The sequence below is a fragment of the Bos taurus genome, chromosome 6 (assembly GCF_002263795.3).
Source record: "Bos taurus isolate L1 Dominette 01449 registration number 42190680 breed Hereford chromosome 6, ARS-UCD2.0, whole genome shotgun sequence".
NCBI lineage: Eukaryota > Metazoa > Chordata > Mammalia > Artiodactyla > Bovidae > Bos > Bos taurus.
This window is the reverse complement of record NC_037333.1, coordinates 57,866,108-57,886,129: the sequence shown is the minus strand read 5'-3', so window position 1 is coordinate 57,886,129 and position 20,022 is coordinate 57,866,108. Positions and strand designations below refer to the sequence as shown.

At 42.1% G+C, this 20,022-nt stretch overlaps 1 long non-coding RNA gene across 3 annotated transcripts in view; it reads left to right on the top strand.

The window, feature by feature from the left end:
- The window catches only part of LOC132345500 (uncharacterized), a 58,018-nt gene extending 39,522 nt beyond the window's left edge, over positions 1–18,496 (top strand). For all 3 annotated transcript variants that reach the window (XR_009494868.1, XR_009494867.1, XR_009494866.1), the window contains exon 2: positions 293–18,496. This is a non-coding gene — a long non-coding RNA (uncharacterized lncRNA). The remainder of the gene's footprint in view (positions 1–292) is intronic.
- The last annotated feature ends 1,526 nt before the right edge of the window (positions 18,497–20,022 follow it).

Below are 20,022 nucleotides of genomic sequence, written 5' to 3'. Positions count from 1 at the left end.
GACTGTATAGTCCATGGGGTCGCAAAGAGTCGGACATGACTGAGCAACTTTCACTGACTTATAATATTAGTTTCAGGTGTGCAATGTAGTGATTTGACGTTTATATACATTATAAATTGACACCATGATGAGCTTAGTAACCATCAAGACTCAGCCACTATACAAAGTTTTTATGATATTATTGACTATATTCCCTGTGCTTATATATTACATCCCCATGACTTATTTATTTTACGATGAAGTTTGTACTTCTGGATTTTTCTCACCTATTTTGATGTAAATTCCCCTCTAGCAACTACCTGAATATTCATTGGAAGGACTGATGTTGAAGCTGAAACTACAATACTTTGGCCACCTGATGCAAAGAACTGACTCACTGGAAAAGACCCTGATGCTGGGAAAGATTAAAGACAGGAGGAGAAGGGGACGACAGAGGATGAGATGATTGGATGGCATCACTGACTCAATGGGTATGAGTTTGAGTAAACTCCGGGAGTTGATGATGGACAAGGAGGCCTGGCGTGCTGCAGTCCATGGGTCGCAAAGAGTCGGACATGACTGAAATGAACTAGCAACTACCAGTTTCTCTGTATCTATGAGTCTGTATCTATTTTGTTTTGCTTATCTTGTTGTTTTTTTTTTTTTAGATTCCATGTATAGTGAAATCATATAGTATTTGTCTTGCTCTGTCTGATTTATTTCACTTAGCGCAATACCCTCTAGGTCCATCTGGGTTGTTGCAAAGGGGAAGATTTCATTGTCTGTGATGAGTGAGTAATGTCCTATTGTGTATATAGGTCTTAAGCATTTTTAATCTATATTTCTCCTCCTATACACTAGGATTAAAATTACTCATGCACTCAACAAAAATCTATTCAATATTTAACTTATTCCAACCACTGTCCTAAGGGCTGAGGACGTAGAAATTAAACAAGCTATTGCTCTCCCCAAACTTACAATCTACTGGGTTGGGCCAGACAATAAAATTAATGTTGTATAATCTACCAAGTAGTGAGACCTGCTAGGAAGAGAAATAGAGAGGGCTCCAGGAGATGGAAAGGAGTAGTGTATCTGAGGAAGTGGAGTTGGAGCAGAAGTGAGGCAGTGAGCCCTGAGGCTGACTGAAGGAAGCATGTCAAAGAAAAAGGGGTGTCCAGAGAGGGTTCAGGGAAAGTGTTGGAAGTGAAGTCAAAGGGGATCCAGAATCATGGGTTGTGCAGATGTTGTGGGGCTTTGTGGGTCACTATAAGGACTTTGGATTTTATCCTGAAGGAAATGGGAAGCTTGTGGAAGGTTTTCAGTAGAAGTGGGGCAAGATCATTGTGGCTGGCTACTGATTTTAAAATAAATTGAATAGGGCAAAGATGGAAGCATGAAAACAGGATACGAGAATCTAAGCAAGGAGGATGGTGGCTTAGACTAAGGATTTAACAGATTCTAAATATTTTGAAGGAATAACTGGCAAGATTTTCTGGTGAATGGAATGTGAGCCTGGAAAGAAAGGAGCAAAAAATGAGTCAAGGTTTTGGGTCTGAGGAGCTGGATGAGTAGAGCTGTTGTTTACTAAGATTGGGAAGCCTGGAGGAGGGACATATTTGGAAGTGGGGGAGCCAGAATTCGTCTTTGGAATTAAGTCTATCTATCAGATGTCTAGTAGAGAGGTCTAATAGACTGTTGGATGCATGAGGGAAGGAGGTAGGGTTAGAGGTATAAATTTGGGAATGCGAAGCATGTAAAAGAATTGAAGCTGTGGATGAGATAATGTCACCTAGGAAGAGAGAATATAGATGGAATGAAAAGTAACCTGAGGCTGAGCCTTGGGGATGCCAGCATTAGTAGCTGAGAACATGAGAAGAACCAGCCAAGGTGATAAGGAGGAACCAGTGAGATAGGAAGAAAGAGGAAAGTCCCAGGGACAAGGGGAGAAGCTATTTAAAGAAAAGTGAAAGTGTTAGTCACTCAGTCGTGTTAGACTCTTTGTGACCCCGTGAACTGTAAGCCTGCCAGGATCCTCTGTCCATGGAGTTCGCCAGGCAAGAATACTAGCGTGGGTTGCCATACTCTTCTCTTCTCCAGGGGATCTTCCAGACTCAGGGATCAAACCTGTGTCTCCTGCTTTGCAGGCAGATTCTTTATCTTCTGAGCTACCAGGGAAGCCCCAAGAAAGGGCATGTCCTAATGGCTCAGAGGCTGCTGACAGATCAAGTTCAAAGAGGACTTAAAGTTAGTTATTGTATTTGGAACATGGAAGTTGTTGGTAAAGTTCACAAAAACCGGTTTTAGTGAGATTGTGGGGGTGAAAACCTGATTTGGAGTAGTTTTGAAACAAAGTCAGAAGAGAATAAGTGGAAATTGTGAATATATAGATTATTTTTCAAGAAATTAAGTATAAAGAGAAGCAACCCCCGCACCCCCCCCCCCAAATTGAGGCAGTTGCCAGAGGGAGCAATGTATCTCTAATATGGCCCTATCACATGCCAGAAGCTGCTTTTCAAATAGGAAGTCATTTTCCCTTCCAGAAGAGCTATAAGAGTCTGTCCTGTGGCTCTCCTATTGGGGCTTGCCAGAGACTCTACCCTGGATCCCTATCTGTCACAGATACCTCTAGTATCATTGGATCTGCCAGATCACACGAGCCAAGGGCACCTCACATGGCAGCCTGGATCTACTGCAGAGCCCTCTCTTGCTCCAGACCTCAAACGACTTCAGTCACCCAATACATAGCAATATTCCCTATTATAGGTTATGTTTCTCCAAAACCTTAAGGGGCTTAGCTAGCATTGTGTTTCTTTCTTAGTAGTAGTAAGCCCAACATGTAATAATGTGTTCTTTATCTGTCAGGGGATGTCCTGACATGCCTTAGATCACTGAACTCCTAAAGACTTCACTCGTGTGGGAGACATTGCCAGACCCTTTCTCAAGGGGACCCAGATTAGGGGTCTGAGTACTGACTCAGATCTGGAAATTATGAGCACATCAACGTTCTTCTTGATAGCCCTTGATTTTTTTTTCCCTTCTTGTTATACAAGTCACGCAATACCTTTATTGGCTGATCATCTGTCCCAGTCCCGGGAACACCACGGTCTATTAGCCTTCAGCAAAACCTCGTGGGTGGAGGCACCAGATGACAGCTCTGGTTGTCCCTCTGGCCTTGTTGCCTTTGTGTTTTATGTCCACCTGGACTCTGGTGGTGAAGCACTGGCTTCTTGGCCTTTGTTATTCTGGAATCCCATCATTCCCCCCGAGTCTAGGGAGCCCAGTTATATGGCAGGGTCACCTCTTCTCACCCTGGCCCACAATGGACAGTTATCTCCAAGCTTCTCAGGGATGTAGTTTCCCCTGACTGACATACTCCTTATTGCCCTAAAGCAGGGACTGTCCCCTGAACCCTCCCAGGAAGCATGTGTCTCACATAAATTTGTTCTAACATTTCTGTCTCCCTGAACATTCTGATCCTGTCCTCAATTTTCTGCCATGGTAGTGCAGCCTCTCCCTGTAATTTACTGTAAAGCATCATGCCCAAACTTCAAGGAGCCATTCAGAAATGCAATCATTCTAACTTTAAGGGGGCTCCCAAGTCAACAACCCTTCCCTCACCTTTGTATTCTGCTCTCCTCCTTCCTTTCCTGTGTTTCATCCTTGAACTTGTTCCCACATGTGTCCCCCTAGATCAGGCTGATACATTTTCATCAAATCCTGCAGCTCCTTCTGAGGACAGGATGTTTTCTTCTGGACCAAGCATTGCATTTCTTCACTTGGGCTACCTTGAAACCTAACCCCAGTTATTTGACCAGAAGTAAAGAATGGAGGTGGCGTAGATCATGAGGAAGGCAATATCTTTTCGGCATAGTCACTCTCAAGAATAGTCCCACCCAGATCTGCAGAAGAAAATAGAAGCAACATTCAGGTAAATATCAGGCAACTATTTGAATATTTTGGTTGAAATAAAAGAAGCCAGGGAATGTACCCTCAGGCTCCAGGCTTCTTTCTACAGGATTGGGAAGAAGCTGGTAGTGACAAATTGTGGATGAGGCAGGAGGAGACTTGGGAAGGAGGTTCAGATCTCTGGTTCTTGCAAATGAAACAACATCATTGATTCTTTCATTTGTCTATTAATTCATTCAGTATTTAATGGAAGCTTCTTATGTCAATCACTCTGCTAGGTATTTGGATTCAAAGACAAATACAACCCTGTCTTTATTTTTCATAAATTCACAGTGTAATGTGACTGAGTGTAAGTGGACAGAAAAGCGATTTACTATTTATTGCCTTACACATGATGGGAAAGAGGGATGTGCAGGGTGCTATGGGAGTCCAGATGAAATAAAAAAACAAAACACTCTTGCCTGGTGTGTGTGCATATGAAGGAAGAGTTATATAAAGCCTTGTCTAGTTTCTTGTCCCCCCACACTTCCATTCCTCATTTCTAGAGCGACTTGACCATTGCTGGTCAGGGGTAATTTAAAGAATCCTGGTTTGGTAGCTCAGAGGACTATGAAACCAACCTTTCTTTCTATTTTCAGCATCTGTATGTAATTTCTTAATCTGTTTTTATGACCCATGTTCTCTTGTCTCCCAATTCCGTTGTCTTAGATATCTTTTGGCTACTGTTGAGAAATTAGTTGTCAGTTTAATCATTGGTCCTTTGATGGAAATCTGTCTTCTTCCTCTGGCTGCTTTTATCTTCTTTGTTCATGGTCTTTAGCAGTTTTGCTTTAAAGTACCTAAGTTTTACTTTATTTTCAGTTTTGGATTTCCTGAATCTAACAGTTGATATATTCAATTAGTTTTGGAAAAGTTTCAGCTGTTATCTCTTCAAGTCTTATTTCTGTTCCATTATCTCTGTCTTCACCCTACAGGACTTCAATTAAACATACATAAAACTTTTCATGGGTCTTTTATATCAGTGCTATGGTCTGAGAAAAGTACAAAAATTGAGAGTAATAATTTGGAAGGTTTTATAGCAACTGACAGAGTAATTTTATGTCTTACAAATCTAATAAAATTTTGGCCTATATTTGAATATGTCTATTACTTATTTCATTGTTCTACTCTGATTAAGTGAAGCCAATGCTTAAGAACAAAGAAAGGTATAGAGTAGCTATCAAAAGCAAGCAAAAGTCTCACAAAGAATAGCCATTTGGGGACAATAAGTATAGGAACAAGCAGCTTTACGTGTTTTCCTAGACCCTCAGAACATGTCAGAGTCCACACAATGAGGATCATGAATTATTCATAAAAGGTCATATATTGTTTTTATTTCCTTTATTCCCTTTGTTTTTAAAAGATAGGAACCACACTGAAACATATAATGCCCATTTTCTTGTTTTCTTTATCAATGTGTTGTACTTACAGAAGTTTCAGTAGTCTAGAAAGTTATTTTCTCTGGAGCAGTAGTTCTCAAACTACCATGTATCAGAACTACCTGGAGGGCTTACTAAATGCAGATTTCTGGACCCCACCTTCAGAGTTTTTGATTCAGCAGGTTTGCATTTTTAATAAATTCCCAGAGAGATGCCAATGTTATTGGCCTGGGCACTACATTTTGAGGACCTTTGTTTGGGAGCATCCATGTCTCTGATGAATAAAGCATTGCAGTGCTAAAGAACCAGGAGTAGGAATATTTAGACAGAATATGGAGTAAAATAAAATTCAAATGCTTTGCTGTGATATTCAAGGCCCTGCATGATAGAGCCCTTGTCTATCTCACCCACATTATCTCACACCATGTTTGTTAATTTTTGCATTGGTCTCCATTCTGTTCCTTAAAGACAGCAGGCTCATTTCTGTCTCAAGGGTGTGCTTGCTGTCCCCTCTGCCTGGGGCTCTTCTCTCTCAGGTTATGGCTCTCTCTGTGTCATCACTGAAGGCTCTGAATGCCTCCTTTTCAGAGAGGTGTTCTCTCCTTAAAGAAGCCATTCTCTGTCACACTTCTCCTAGTTTATTCTCTTCATGTCACTTATGATCTAAAATTCCCTTTTTATTTCCTTGTTGGAGAATTCCAACATAGCAGACGTCTTGTCTCCTAGTTTCTTTTGCTAGCTCCATTCTGGAGGAGGGCCTGATATGTTTTAGGTTAAATATCTCATTAAATATCTGTTGGTTGGATACACCGATGTTTAGCATGGGTCTCTTATTTTTTACTCTGTTTCTGGGGGGAAATGAAGGGCACTGGAAAAGGAGCTGAGTAACCCGAGGAATTTAAAATGTGGTCCCTCCTCCATCTGCCTATATGTTATAGCTGCCAGGATTCTGCCTAGCTTATAATGTGAAGGAAAGGGGTCTGTATTTTTCCCTGCCCTTACACTGTCTACTCCTGGTTGCCTCATAAAAAGACAATATGGTGATTTGGGTAGCGCTCTTCATTTTCAGGGATTCTAGAGAGTTGCTAAATGGGTCATTTTCTCATGCATCCAGCACACTCCTAACATGTATAAGTGATTCTTTGCAGGATGGCTAGCCTCTGCCAAGTTGTCCTCCGCTACAGGGAGGGAAGAAGAGCTGCTTCTCTACCTCTGTTAAGTGCCAGGTGGGTTCTGTCTGTGCCTGCTCCCCTCAGGTACCTCCAGCTATTTCAGATTCCAGGTTAGGAATGGACCTGATTGATCCTATTGGAGAAGGCCTGGGCCTCTCAGATGAATGAAAAAGTCAATTTGCTGACTCAGATATTTTAAAACTGTGTTTGTTTTCCTCCCAGTGGTTTCCTCATTAAAAACTGAGTGTCTGTGCCCTTGCTGGCTGTACACAGGGCCTGGACATTCTTCTACAGACAACTGCTGGTGGTCTGGGCTGACTCATCCCTTCCCTTCCCCAAGGCAATGCCCCTGGAGTCTGCTCTTGGAAGGTTGGTATTCTGGTAGTAGTCTCAGGCTGCTGCCCTGAGCCATAGGCAACAGAAACAGGGCTTTCCTTAGAGAACTCAGGAGTGAGCCTCATGGGCTAGATGCTGGCTTTTGTTGCTGTTTGCGTGAGGTTGGGGTGAGGGTTTATCCCAAACAGGGGGAACTGAGAGACCTTTTGGTTGGGGATGCTCTGGATCCCCATAGCACTAGGGTTGAAAATATTTTTACACAGGTACGTTTTTATTTAATCTATCACTTAGATAAGCCTATAGAACATTCCGACTACACTAACATCTTTCACTTCTGCGCTTTATCTGTGTTAAAGCTGGTTAGAGACACTGGTACTTGATTGATGACTTTGGCATTGCTTGTACTTTTTGTTGTGCTGGGAATGAACTGAAGATGGATTTGATGAGAAGCAGAGGTCGTGGGTGGGAGGTTTTGACAGCTGCCAGAGGAGCTGCCTTGAGTGTTTTGTTAGACCAGTTCACCTACTTCTAGAGCTTTCCATGTTTGGTGGGAGTTCACACATCAACTTGTTACGCACCTACTCTAAACCAGGCACTCCTCCCAGTTAGGTGCTGGGGGTACCAACACTAATACAGAATCATCTCTTTGCCTTCAAGGACCTCAGCATCTTAAGGGCAGGGACCTGTGGTGGTGACTTCAAGATGGCTATACATGCTTTTTACTCCTTCTTTTGGATTTGAGCTTGTTCTATCACTTGCTTTGACTAGTAGAATGTGGTGTAAGCAATGTTGTGTAATTTTCGAGCTTGGGCCTTAAGGGAGCTACAGCTTTGGTTTTTGCCACTTAAAATTGTTCTTCTTAGCAAGCCAGCCACCATGTTAGAAGCTGATCTACCCTAAGCCCACAGTCCGGTGAAGAAGCCGAAGCTAGCCACACAGAGCAGCAACGTGAGAGGACCGCTGAGGACACGTGAGTGCACACGTCATGAGCCTTCTGTTCTGTCCAGGGGCTGAATGAATTCAGCTGAGTGAATGACCTCAGCTGATGCCATGTGGAGCAGAACCACCCAGCTAAGCTTTATCTAAAAGCTTGACCCATAGCATTTTGAACAAATAAAATGGCTATTCTTTGACCCCATTAAGTTTTGGAATACATTGTTATGCAGCTCTAGATAATTAACATATACACATATTTCCTTTCCTTTTTTTTCCCCTCTTTTTGGTGGGAATTTAGTTCCCTGACCAGAGACTGAACTTGGGCCCTTGGCAGTGAAAGTGCAGAGTCCTGATCACTGGGCTGCCAGGGAATTCCCTACACGTATTTTCTTGAAGGAGGTATGCATGGGTTGTTATAGGAGCACAGAAGAAGATACCTGAGCAAGTGTGTGTGATGAGAGGATGGACATGGAATGCCTCCCAGAGGAGGCTTGCTTGAGTAGAATCTTCTCTAAGGACCCAGATGTGAGCCAGGCTTAGGGGAGGGTAAAGTCTGTCTAGATACAGGGGAATTGAGCAAAATAGCACGGAAGTAATTAACAGCATGGTAAAATATGTGGCAAGAATACACAGAAGAATTTTACAAAAAGATCCTAAAGATCCTGATAACCTCAACGATATGCTCACTCATCTGGAGCCAGACATCCTGAAGTGTGAAGTCAAGTAGGCCTTAGGAAGCATCTCTATGAACAAAGCTAATGTAGGTGATGAAATTGCAGCTGAGCTATTTAAAATCCTAAAAGATGATGCTGTTAAAGTGTTGTACTCAATATGTCAGCAAATTTGGAAAACTCGCAGTGGTCACAGGACTGGAAAAGGTCAATTTTCATTCCAATCCCAACAAAGGAGGAGAGTGCCAAAGAATGTTCAGATTACCATACAGTTGCACTCATTTCACATGCTAGTAAAGTTATACTTAAAATCCTTCAAGCTAGGCTTCAGCAGTATATGAACCAAGAATTTCCAGATGTACAAGCTGGGATTAGAAAAGGCAGAGGAAACAGAGATCAAATCGCAACATTTGCTGGATCATAGAGAAAGCAAGAGAATTCCAGAAAACATCTACTTCTGCTTCATTGACTACACTAAAGCCTTTGACTGTGTGGATCACAACAAAATGGAAAATTCTTTAAGAGATGGGAATACCAGACTACCTATCTGTCTCCTGAGAAACCTGTATGCAGGTCAAGAAGCAACAGCTAGAACCTTATATGGAACAATTGACTGGTTCAAAATTGGGAAAGGAGTATGCCAAGGCTGTGTATTGTCACGCTGCTTATTTAACTTATATGTATAGTACATCATGTGAAATGCCAGGCTAGATGAATCACAAGCTGGAATCAAGATTGCTGGGAGAAATATCAACAACCTCATATATGCAGATGATACCACTCTAATGGTAAGAAAAAGTGAAGAGGAACTAAAAATCCTCTTGATGAGAGTGAAAGAGGAAAATGAAAAAGCTGACTTAAAACTCAATATTAACAAAACTAAGATCATGGTATCTGGTCCCATCACTTCATGGCAAATAGAAGGGGAAGAAGTGTAAGCAGTGACAGATTTTATTTTCTTGGTCTCCAAAATCACTGTAGATGGTGACTACAGCACAAAATTAAAAGACACTTGCTCCTTGGATTGAAACCTATGAGAAACCTAGACAGCATATTAAAAAGTAGAGACATCATTTTGCAAACAAAGTTTGCATAGTCAAAACTATGGTTTTTCCAGTAATCATGTATGGATGTGAGAGTTGGACCATAAAGAAGGCTGAGTGCCAAAGAATTGATGCTTTTGAACTGTAGTGCTGGAGAAGAGTCTTGAGAGTCCCTTGGACAGCAAGGAGATCAAACCAATTGATCCTAAAAGAAATCAACTCTGAATATTCATTGGAAAGACTGATGCTGAAGCTGAAACTATAATACTTTGACCACCTGATGGGCAGAGCTGGCTTATTGGAAAAGATCTTGAAGCAGGGAAAGATTGAAGGGAACAGGAGAAGGGAGAGGCAGAGGATGAGATGGTTAGATAGCATCACCAACTCAATGAATGTGAATTTGAGCAAACTACAGAAGATAGTGGAGGACAGAGGGGCCTGGTATGCTGCAGTCCATGGGATTGCAAAGAGTTGAACGTGACTTAGCTACTGATCAACAACAACAACATATGTGAGAGTACTTCAAGGTCTGTAGACAGCGAGTAATGGACAAGGTTTCAGAGATGTTCTTCATCATTATCATTGTCATCATCATCATCATCGTAATTGATTACATTTCTTGAACATTACTATGTGCCAGATACTGACCTATGGTTGTATATATATTAACTCATTTAATTCTCACAACTCTATATTATGATTCCTTTATTACATCAGAAGAAAATCAGACACAAAGAAAACTTGTTCAAGTCCACATGGCTTGCAAGTGCAGAGTAGAGATTTAAGCCCAGACAAGACCTTGGAGAACTTTGTGTGCCTCCTGAAAGAGCTTGGGATTTGTTCTGTAGGTAATGGGATGTGACCCAAAGGAAAGGTTTTAAGTAAGGGAGTGACATGGCTGTGTTAAAAGGTTCTGTAGTCTTTGTAATTTCCCCAACTTTGGTTTTTTTTCTTTGCTTGCTATCTATTTCTCTACAGTTACTAGCAGTGAACTCTATAATAAGCAGAGCCTGTGAGCTTATCTATGAAGGCTACAAGGAAAGAGGGAGGTATGTGGGACACGCACTACTCCACAGCTGGTCATGGGGGTGGAGGGGAGGACAGAACGCCCAGGGAGAGAATGGGTGTGGTGGCCACCAAGAGAGAAAGTGGGCTGTATCCTTGACCCCATGGCGGGAGAACAGCAGCATATGGGAGCCAGCCTGTTCTGAAAAGATTTGTTTAGGCGGAGGCACAGATAGGCTCATGGCTGTGCAGACAATCTGCCTTTCTGTCTTTCCTCCTCCCCATGGCCTTTCAGGTGATTAGCATCAAAATATTAAAAACAGCTGTTGAGTTCCCAGTGGCGGTTAGCAAAGAAGAGTGTGTTTCACATCGGTTCAGAAGTGCTCATCTGGCCGCGGCCATTCCTTTATGAAGAAGCCCTCCTGGGTGAGCCACTGAATAGTTCCTCCTTTGCACACACCACACCCAGTTTCTCCCTGCACCCTGCTCTGTCGACCATGGATGGTAGAACTGACTCAGTAGAGTCGTAATCTGTAGGCAGCCTCCTCATGTTCTCACTTCAACAGATTTTGTGCAAGGAAAGAAGAGACAGAGTGAAGAAGGAAGAAGTCTGGTTTAGGTTCTAGCAGAATCTAGGAGATCCAACCCACAGACTTGGGTCAGCTCACACTTGCTTTGGGTGATAGGGACAAATGTCTGAAAGTCCCTAGGTCTCAAGATCCTCATCTGTAGTAGGAGGGTGTTGGGTGAAGACTAATCTCACCACAAATAATAAAAATAACCATAGCCAGTGTTTACTGAGCAGATACCAAAAGTCTGACTCTGTGTTAAGCATTTCATGCGTCTTATTTGTTTAATCTGCACAATGACCCAAGCTCAATGAAGCTCACTGAAGCCTTTCCTGATCATCCTATCTAAGACTCTCTGTATTAATTATTTATTGCCGTGTACCAAATGGCTTCAAATCTTAGTAGCTTAAAAACCACAGTAAAAATGATAGTCTTATAGTTTTTGTGGGTCAGACTTCCAGCACAAATTGGCTGACTTGTTACGGCTTGGAGTCTTTTATGAATTTGCTAGGGTTGCAAGCATCACTTTCAACATGGCAGGTAGACATCGGCTGTTGGCAAGGTCAGTACTAGCTGTTGGCAAGGTCAGTACTAGCTGTTGGCAAGGTCAGCGCTAGTCTTTCATCACCACCTTGCCATAGGATTGTCCATGAAACCATTTGAATGTTCTCACAACATGGCAGCTGCCTTCCCCCAGAGTAAGTGACCCAAGAAAGAGATAGAAGCTGCAATGTCTTTTGTGACCTGTCCTTGGAAACCACACACTGTAATTTCCATAACACTCTATTGGTTACCTCAGCCAGCTCCATGCAGTGTAGTGAGAGGTGTACAAGGACAGGAAAACCAGGAGGCGACCATTTGAATGCCCTTCTTTGAGGCTGGCTAGCACCTCCTCCCTAAACTTACCTTATGTTACTGTGTATTACCTTTAATAGCAATTCTCTGAAATTATCAAATTTGTTTCTTTGATGCTCATTTCCTTCCCACTGGAATATAACCTTGCTAAGAATAAGAATTTCATCTTTTTTTTTTTTTTTTTAATTCTTGTATCCTCTGTACCTAGAACAAGGTCAGGTGCATGGTTGATGCTCAATATTGAGCATAGGATAGGTACCATCATCATGCCAGTTTCAGATGCAGAGGCTCAGAGAAGTTAAATAATTTTTTCCTAAAGCCACAGAGATAGTAAGTGTTGGAGCTGGGATACCAGTTTATTCATAGGGACTGATAACAGTCTACATGGATAGCAGTCAATGAATAATTGAATAATTACAATTGAACTGGATAATTCCAATGCTACAATTATGCAAGTGGAATTATCTGTAGAAGTGAAGAGCAGGACAGCATGCAGGAGGACTGGGAGAATTCCTGGGTAATTGGGAGATACTAGGAGGAAATATGGAAGTGTGTATATAAATGGATGTGTGCATATGGTTGAGATGGTCGTGAGAAATAAATAGAGATAGGTGGGTAGGTAGATGGGAGAAGACAGTGGCACCCCACTCCAGTACTTTTGCCTAGAAAATCCCATGGATGGAGGAGCCTGGTAGGCTGCAGTCCATGGGGTCGCTAGAGTCGGACACGACTGAGTGACTTCACTTTCATGCATTGGAGAAGGAAATGGCAACCCACTCCAGTGTTCTTGCCTGGAGAATCCCAGGGATGGGGGAGCCTGGTGGGCTGCCATCTATTGGGGTCATACAGAGTCGGACATGACTGAAGCGACTTAGCAGCAGCAGCAGCAGGTAGGTAGATAGGTAGATAGATAGAGAGGATGTGTGGGCATGGTAGTGGGATCATTAAAGGGGAGATAATGTACTCAGAACAGTTGTTATGACAGACCTAGAGATAATTCTTTGACCTTAGTCTTATTTGCTGCAAAATTCTTTGAAAAATTTGTTTCCCAGGAACATTCTTATTAAAATGACTAAGTAAATTTTCCTTTAAAAAATCCCCAAAGCAATTTAAGTCGTTATTTAACTAGAAAGCATATTGCCAAATTATACATGGATTGCTAACTTGATTATGTTTGTGGGAATTATCCATGTTCTGGATTACACGCCAGAAAATAAAAGCACCGACTGTTGGCCACCCACTCTCTTTTCTTCTTCCCAGCCTCTTGAGGGAGGGGTCCTGGTATTTGTCAAACATACAATGGGTCCTCTTAGAACAATGCCTCATCCACCCCCTCTCTTGGCCTGGGAGATGGAAATTTGGGGAGGAATGGAGGGAAATGGTTATAAAAGTCCCTCACTTACTTTCCCTCCTCCGAAGCATTCTGCATCATGAGTTTGGAGGCAAGGGGTCTTTGCTCTTAGGGCAAGATGAGAGTGAGACTCAGGGGAAATGCTATAGAAGGTTGATTCTGATCTAGCCTGGAAGCCAAGGTGGTGTTGGTTCCTGAGTTTCTTCAAGGTCCAACTCAGTTCACCACAGCAAGAAAGCAGACAGTGATTCTACACCAGAGGCCCACTCAGGAAAACAAAAAGAGTTTGAGTTTAGCTTGAAAGAATCCTCCGGAACCTGTGGGTAGCTGTGATTAGTGGAGCAAACCAGACCTGGCTGAAAGATTGAAATAAGTTTCCCCTCAAATGACTGAGTTTCTCTTATGAGCAGTATCTAGACAGAGACCCCATAGCCTTGTGTGAAGGGGAATAGTATTCCCTGAGCCTTCCACTGAGACTTGCCACTTGCTTTAGTCAAAGCAGATTTTGGAGGGCCCACCTTTCCCTTTACCATGATTCCTTTAGGAGTGGGTGTTTGTTGTTCAGTTGCTAAGTCATGTCTGACTCTTTGCAACCCCATGGACTGAAGCACACCAGGCCCCTTTGTCCTCCACTATCTCCTGGTGTTTGTTCAACTCTTGTCCATTGAATTGGTGATGTCATTCAACCATCTCATCCTCTGTTGTCCCCTTCTCCTTCTGCCTTCAATCTTTCCCAGCATCAGGGTCTTTTCTAATGAGTCGGTTCTTGGCATCAGATGGCCAAAGTATTGGAGCTTCAGCTTCAGCATCAGTCTTTCCAATGAATATTCAGGGTTGATTTCCTTTATGATTGACTGCTTTGATCTCCTTGCTGTCCAAGGGACTCTCAAGACTCTTCTCCAACACTATAGTTCAAGAGCACCAATTCTTTGGCTCTCAACTTTTTTATGGTCCAACTCTCACATCCACACATGACTACTAGAAAAACCATAGCTTTGACTGTATGGACTTTGTTGGCAAAATGCCTCTGTTTTTTTTAACATGCTGTCTAGATTTGTCACAGCTTTCCTCCTGAGGAGGAAGCGTCTTTGAATTCCATGGTTGCAGTCACCATCTTCAGTGATTTTGGAGCCCAAGAAAGTAAAATCTGGCACTGTTTCCACTGTTCCCCTTCTATTTGCAATGAATTGATGGGGCTGGATGCCGTGATCTTAGTTTTGTTAATGTTGAGTTTTAAGTCAGCTTTTTCACTCTTCTCTTTTACTTTCATCAACAGGCTCTTTAGTTCCTCTTTACTTTCTGCCATAAGGATGGTGTCATCTGCATATCTGAGGTTATTGATTTTTTCCCCTGCAGTCATGATTCTGGCTGTGCTTCATCCAGTCCAGCATTTTGCATGATGTACTCTGCATATAAGTTAAATAAGCAGGGTGACAATATACAGCTTTGACATACTCCATTCCAATTTGGAATCAGTTCGTTGTTCCATGTCCGGTTCTAACTGTTGCTTCTGGACCTGCATACAGATTTCTCAGGAGGCAGGTAAGGTGGTCTAGTATTCCCATCTCTTTAAGAATTTTCCACTGTTTGTTGTGATCCACAGAGTCAAAGGCTTTAGCATAGTCAATAAAGCAGAAGTAGATGTTTTTCTGGAATTCTTCTTCACTTTCTGCCATCAGAGTGTATTATCTGGTATCTGAGGTTGTTGGTATTTCCCCTGGCAGTCTTGATTCCAGCTTGTGATTCATCTAGCCTGGCATTTTGCATGATGTACTCTGAATGTAAGTTAAATAAGCAGAGTAACCACATACAGCCTTGATGTACTCCTTTCCCAATTTTGAACCAGTCAGTTATTCCATGTCTGGTTCTGTTACTTCTTAACTCGCATACAGGTTTCTCAAGAGACAGATAAAGTAGTCTGGTATTCCCATCTCCTTAAGAATTTTCCACAGTTCTTTGTGGACCACACACAGCCAAAGGCTTTAGTGTAGTCAATGAAGCAGAAGTAGATGTTTTTCTGAAATTCCCTCGTTTTCTCCAACGAATGTTGGCAGTCTGATCTCTGGTTCCTCTGCATCTTTGAAACCCAGGTTGTGTATCTGGAAGTTCTTGGTTCATGTTCTGCTGAAGCCTAATTTGAAGAATTTTGAACATAACCTTGCTAGCTTGTGAAATGAGAGAAACTGTACAATAGTTTGAACATTCTTTGGCATTGCCCTTCTTTGGGATTGGAATGAGAACTGACCTTTTCCAGTCATGTGGCCACTTGTGAGTTTTCCAAATTTGCTGATACATTGAGTGCAACACTTTAGCAGCAGCATCTTTTAGGATTGTAAATAGCTCAGCTGCAATTTTGTCACCTATACTAGCTTTGTTCATAGTAATGCTTCCTAAGGCCCACTTGACTTCACACTCCAGGATGTCTGGCTCTAGGTGAGGGACCACACCATCATGGTTATCTGTGTCATTAAGACCTTTCTTGTATAGTTCTTCTGTGTATTCTTGCCACCTCTTCTTAATCTCTTCGGCTTCTGTTTCTTACTATCTCTCTCCTTTATCGTACCCATTCTTGCATGAAATGTTCTCTTGATATCTCCAATTTTCTTGAAGGGATCTCTAGTCTTTCCCATTCTATTGTCTTCCTCTCTTACTTTGCATTGTTCACTTACAAAGGCCTTATCTCTCCTTGCTATTCTCTAGAACTCTGTATTCAATTGGGTGTATCTTTCCCTTTCTCCCTTGCCTTTCAGTTCTCTTCTTTACTCAACTTTTTGTAAAACAACCGTGTTGCCTTGTTGCATTTCTTTTTCTTGGGGATAGTTTTGGTCATCGCTTCCTGTACAATGTTACAAACCTCTGTGCATAGTTCTTTAGGCACTCTGTCTACCAGATCTAATCCCTTGAATCTATTTGTTACCTCCACTGTACTATCATACGGGATTTGATTTAGGTCATACCTTAATGGCCTAGTGGTTTTCCCTACTTTCTTCAATTTAAACCTCAATTTTGCCATAAGGAGCTCCTGATCTGAGCCACAGTCAGCTCCAGGTCTTGGTTTTGCTGACTGTATAGAGCTTCTCCATCTTCAGCTGCAAAGAATATAATCAATCTGATTTTGGTATTGACTATCTGGTAATATCCATGTATACAGTCATCTCTTGTGTTGTTGGATAAGGGTGTTTGCTATGACTAACATGTTCTCTTGACAAAACTGTTAGTCTTTGCCCTGCTTCATTTTGTACTCCAAGGCCAAAATTTCCTGTTATTCCAGGTATCTCTTGACTTTGTAATTTTGCATTCCAATCTCCTATGATGAGAAGGACATCTGTTTGGGGGGTGGAGAAGGGTCTTGTAGGTCTTCATAGAGCCTGTCAACTTCAACTTCTTGAGGTTTAGTGGTTGGGGCATAGACTTGGATTACTGTGATTTTGAATGGTCTGCCTTGGAAATGAACCAAAGTCATTCTATTGTTTTGAGATTGCAGCCAAGTACTGCATTTTGGATAGTTTTTTTGATTATGAGGGCAACTCCATTTCTTCTGATTCTCTGCCCATAGTAGTAGATATTATGGTCATCTGAATTAAATCACCCATTCCTGTACATTTTAGTTCACTGATACTTAAGATGCTGATATTCATTCTTGCCATCTCCTGCTTAATCATGTTCAATTTACCTTGATTCATGGACCTGACAGTCCAAGTTCCTATGCAATATTGTTCTTTACATCATTGAACTTTACTTTCACCACCAGACACACCCACAACGGAGCATCATTTCTGCTTTGGCCCATTTGCTTCACTCTTTCTGGAGCTATTGCCCTCTGTTCTTCCCCAGCAGCATACTGCTCACCTTCTGATCTGGGGAGCTCATCTTCCAGTGTCATATCTTTTTGCCTTTTCGTACTGTTCATGGGGTTCTCGCATCAAGAATACCGTGTGGGTTGTCGTTCCTTCCTCCAGTGGATCATTTTTTTTGTCAGAACTCTTTACTATGACCTGTCCATCTTGGGTGGTCCTGTATGGCATAGCTCATAGCTTCACTGAGTTACACAAGCCCCTTTGCCACAAGAAGGCTGTGATCCATGAAGGGGATGAAGGGGCATAGCACGGTGGTTAGAGCAAAGGCCTTAGAGTTTGCTTTAGTTTGTGCCCTGGACTCTGGCATTTACTATGTGGCCTTAAGCAAGTTCCTTAACTTCTCTGTGCCTCCATTTTCTCAAATGTAAAATGGGAATGATGATTGATTTTACCTCATAGAGTAGTTGTAAAAATGAAGTAGTTGTGAAGCTTTATATATAAAGCTCTTATAACCGTATGTTTCATTAAGTATTCATTTAACAAGCATATATGGAGCAATATACACTGCTGTGTGCCAGGTGCAGGAGAATAGTGACAAAGACCTGGTTCTGGCTCCCAGTAAAATTGCTATTTCAGTATGTGTTGGGTGGTAGGGAGAATAATGACCCCTGCCCCCAAGATGTCTGTGTTTGAATCCCCAGAACTGGTGAATATATTAGGTTATATGGGCAAAAGGGAATTAAGACTACAGATGGAATTGAGCTTGCTAATAAACTGGCTTTAAAATAGAAGATTACTTTAGATTATCTATATGGGCCCAATGTAATAACGAAGATGGAAAGAGGCAGAGAGTATCAGAATGATGCCATGTGAGCAGGACTTGACCTGCTGTTGCTGACTTAGAAGATGGAAGGAGGACAAATGCCAGGGAATGCAGATGGACATTGTGAGATGACAAAGACAAGGAAATGAATTCTTCAAAAGGAACACAGCCCTGCTGATATCTTGATTTTAGCCCAATGAGGCCCATTTCAGACATTCAACCTCCTGAACTCTAAGATAATAAGTTTGCATTGTTCAAGCCACCAAGTTTGTGGTAATTTGTTACAACAGCAATAGGAAACGAATAGTAATGCAGACAAAAATAAATCAGCGAGTGAATATATATGTAATTTCAGGTAATGATAAGTACTAGGAAGAAAATGAAGCAGATTGTGATTTGGGAGAATGGCATTGAAACATGCATAATATCATATATGAAACGAGTCGCCAGTCCAGGTTCGATGCACAATACTGGATGCTTGGGGCTGGTGCACTGGGATGACCCAGAGGGATGGTACGGGGAGGGAGGAGGGAGGAGGGTTCAGGATGGGAAACACGTGTATACCTGTGGCGGATTCATGTTGATATATGGCAAAACCAATACAATATTGTAAAGTTAAAAAAAAAAAAAGAAAATGAAGCAGATTAAAGGGATAGAAGATGATGGGGGTGGGAGCTCTTTTAGATGGTCAGGGAAGGCATCTTTGGGGAGATGACATTTGAGAAGAGGCTTGAATGAAATGAGAAGACAAGCCATGAGTCTATACTCTAGGCAAAAGAAATGGAGCCTATAAAGGCATCAAGGAGGGAAGGACCTTGAATCACTGAAGAAGAGTCAATGTGGCTAAGGTATAAGCGGCAAGTGGGAAAGCAGTAGGAGATGAGATCAGATGAGGCAGAAGTCAGATCTTACAAGCCCCCAGAGTTTTGATTTTATGGTAAGAAATTCAGATTTTATTCCCAGTGCAATAGGAAACCATCAGAGAGGTAACATTGGAAGGGTGATATGAAACGATTTAAATTTTACAAAGCTCATGCAGGCTGCTGTGCAGGAAATAAACTGGAAAGAGTTAAAAGAGTGGAAGTAACAGGCTAAATCAGGAGGATGCCATGAAAAACAATGGACTAGTCTCAGCTGGTGTGAGAAGGAGGTGGAATCTAGGCATATCTTGGTGATTAGAACTGGCTGTACTTTATGTTGGTTTGGATGTGGGGTTGGGGAAGGAAATAAATTAAGTACACTTAGCTCTGGGCTGGAGAAGCTGGATGAATAGACATGCCATTTATTCACATGAAGGAAACAGGAGAGAGGACAGGTTTGAAAGGTAAAAGTCCTGAATGTTCACCTCATAAATGCTTAAGGATTATTTTCAGTATCTGATGCTCCCAACTCACTGATCTCTTGTTATTTCTTATCTGTATCTATGCTCAGGCTTCCCTGGTGGCTCAATGGTAAAGAATCCACCTGCCAATGCAGGAGATACAGGATACACAGGTTCGATCCCTGGGTGGGGAGATCCCCCGGTGGAGGAAATGGCAACCCACTCCAATATTCTTGCCTGGAAAATCCCATGGACAGAGGAGCCTGGTGGGCTACATTCCATGGGATCACAAAAGAGTAGGACACGACTTAACAACTAAACAACAACGACAGCATCTATGCTTCTTATATTTCCTTCATCTGGAGCTTCCTCCTTCCACTCTGTTGTCTCAATTCATTCCCATCCTTCAAGGCCCATGTCCAGTGTCATCTATTGCCTACTTCTGCTATACAGGAGACCACTCTTGACTTCACAGAGGCTAGTGTTTGGGTCTCTTATCAGTTTGCTTTTGGACCTTCTCTGTAATGCCTTATCTTCCTTGCTGGGTAGTAATCTCCTTGAAAGCAGGGATGTGCATTTCTCTTCTTGGATTCTCTGCTGCTTAATGACTAGCACATAGGAGGAGCCCAGTAAATTATTGCTGAATGGAATTGGATGTTATGGAGAAGGCTGTGTTGTGTAAGGGAATTGAACTAGGTGTTCTCTAAGGCTAGTTTCTGCTGTAAGAGTTCATGATTCATTTGAAACCATGGTTCAGAGGTTTCCAAGTTGCCTAGTTTTGCACTTGATTAAGGATTGTATGGAGAATGAAATCTTCCTTCAATGCCAGTCCAAGGAACA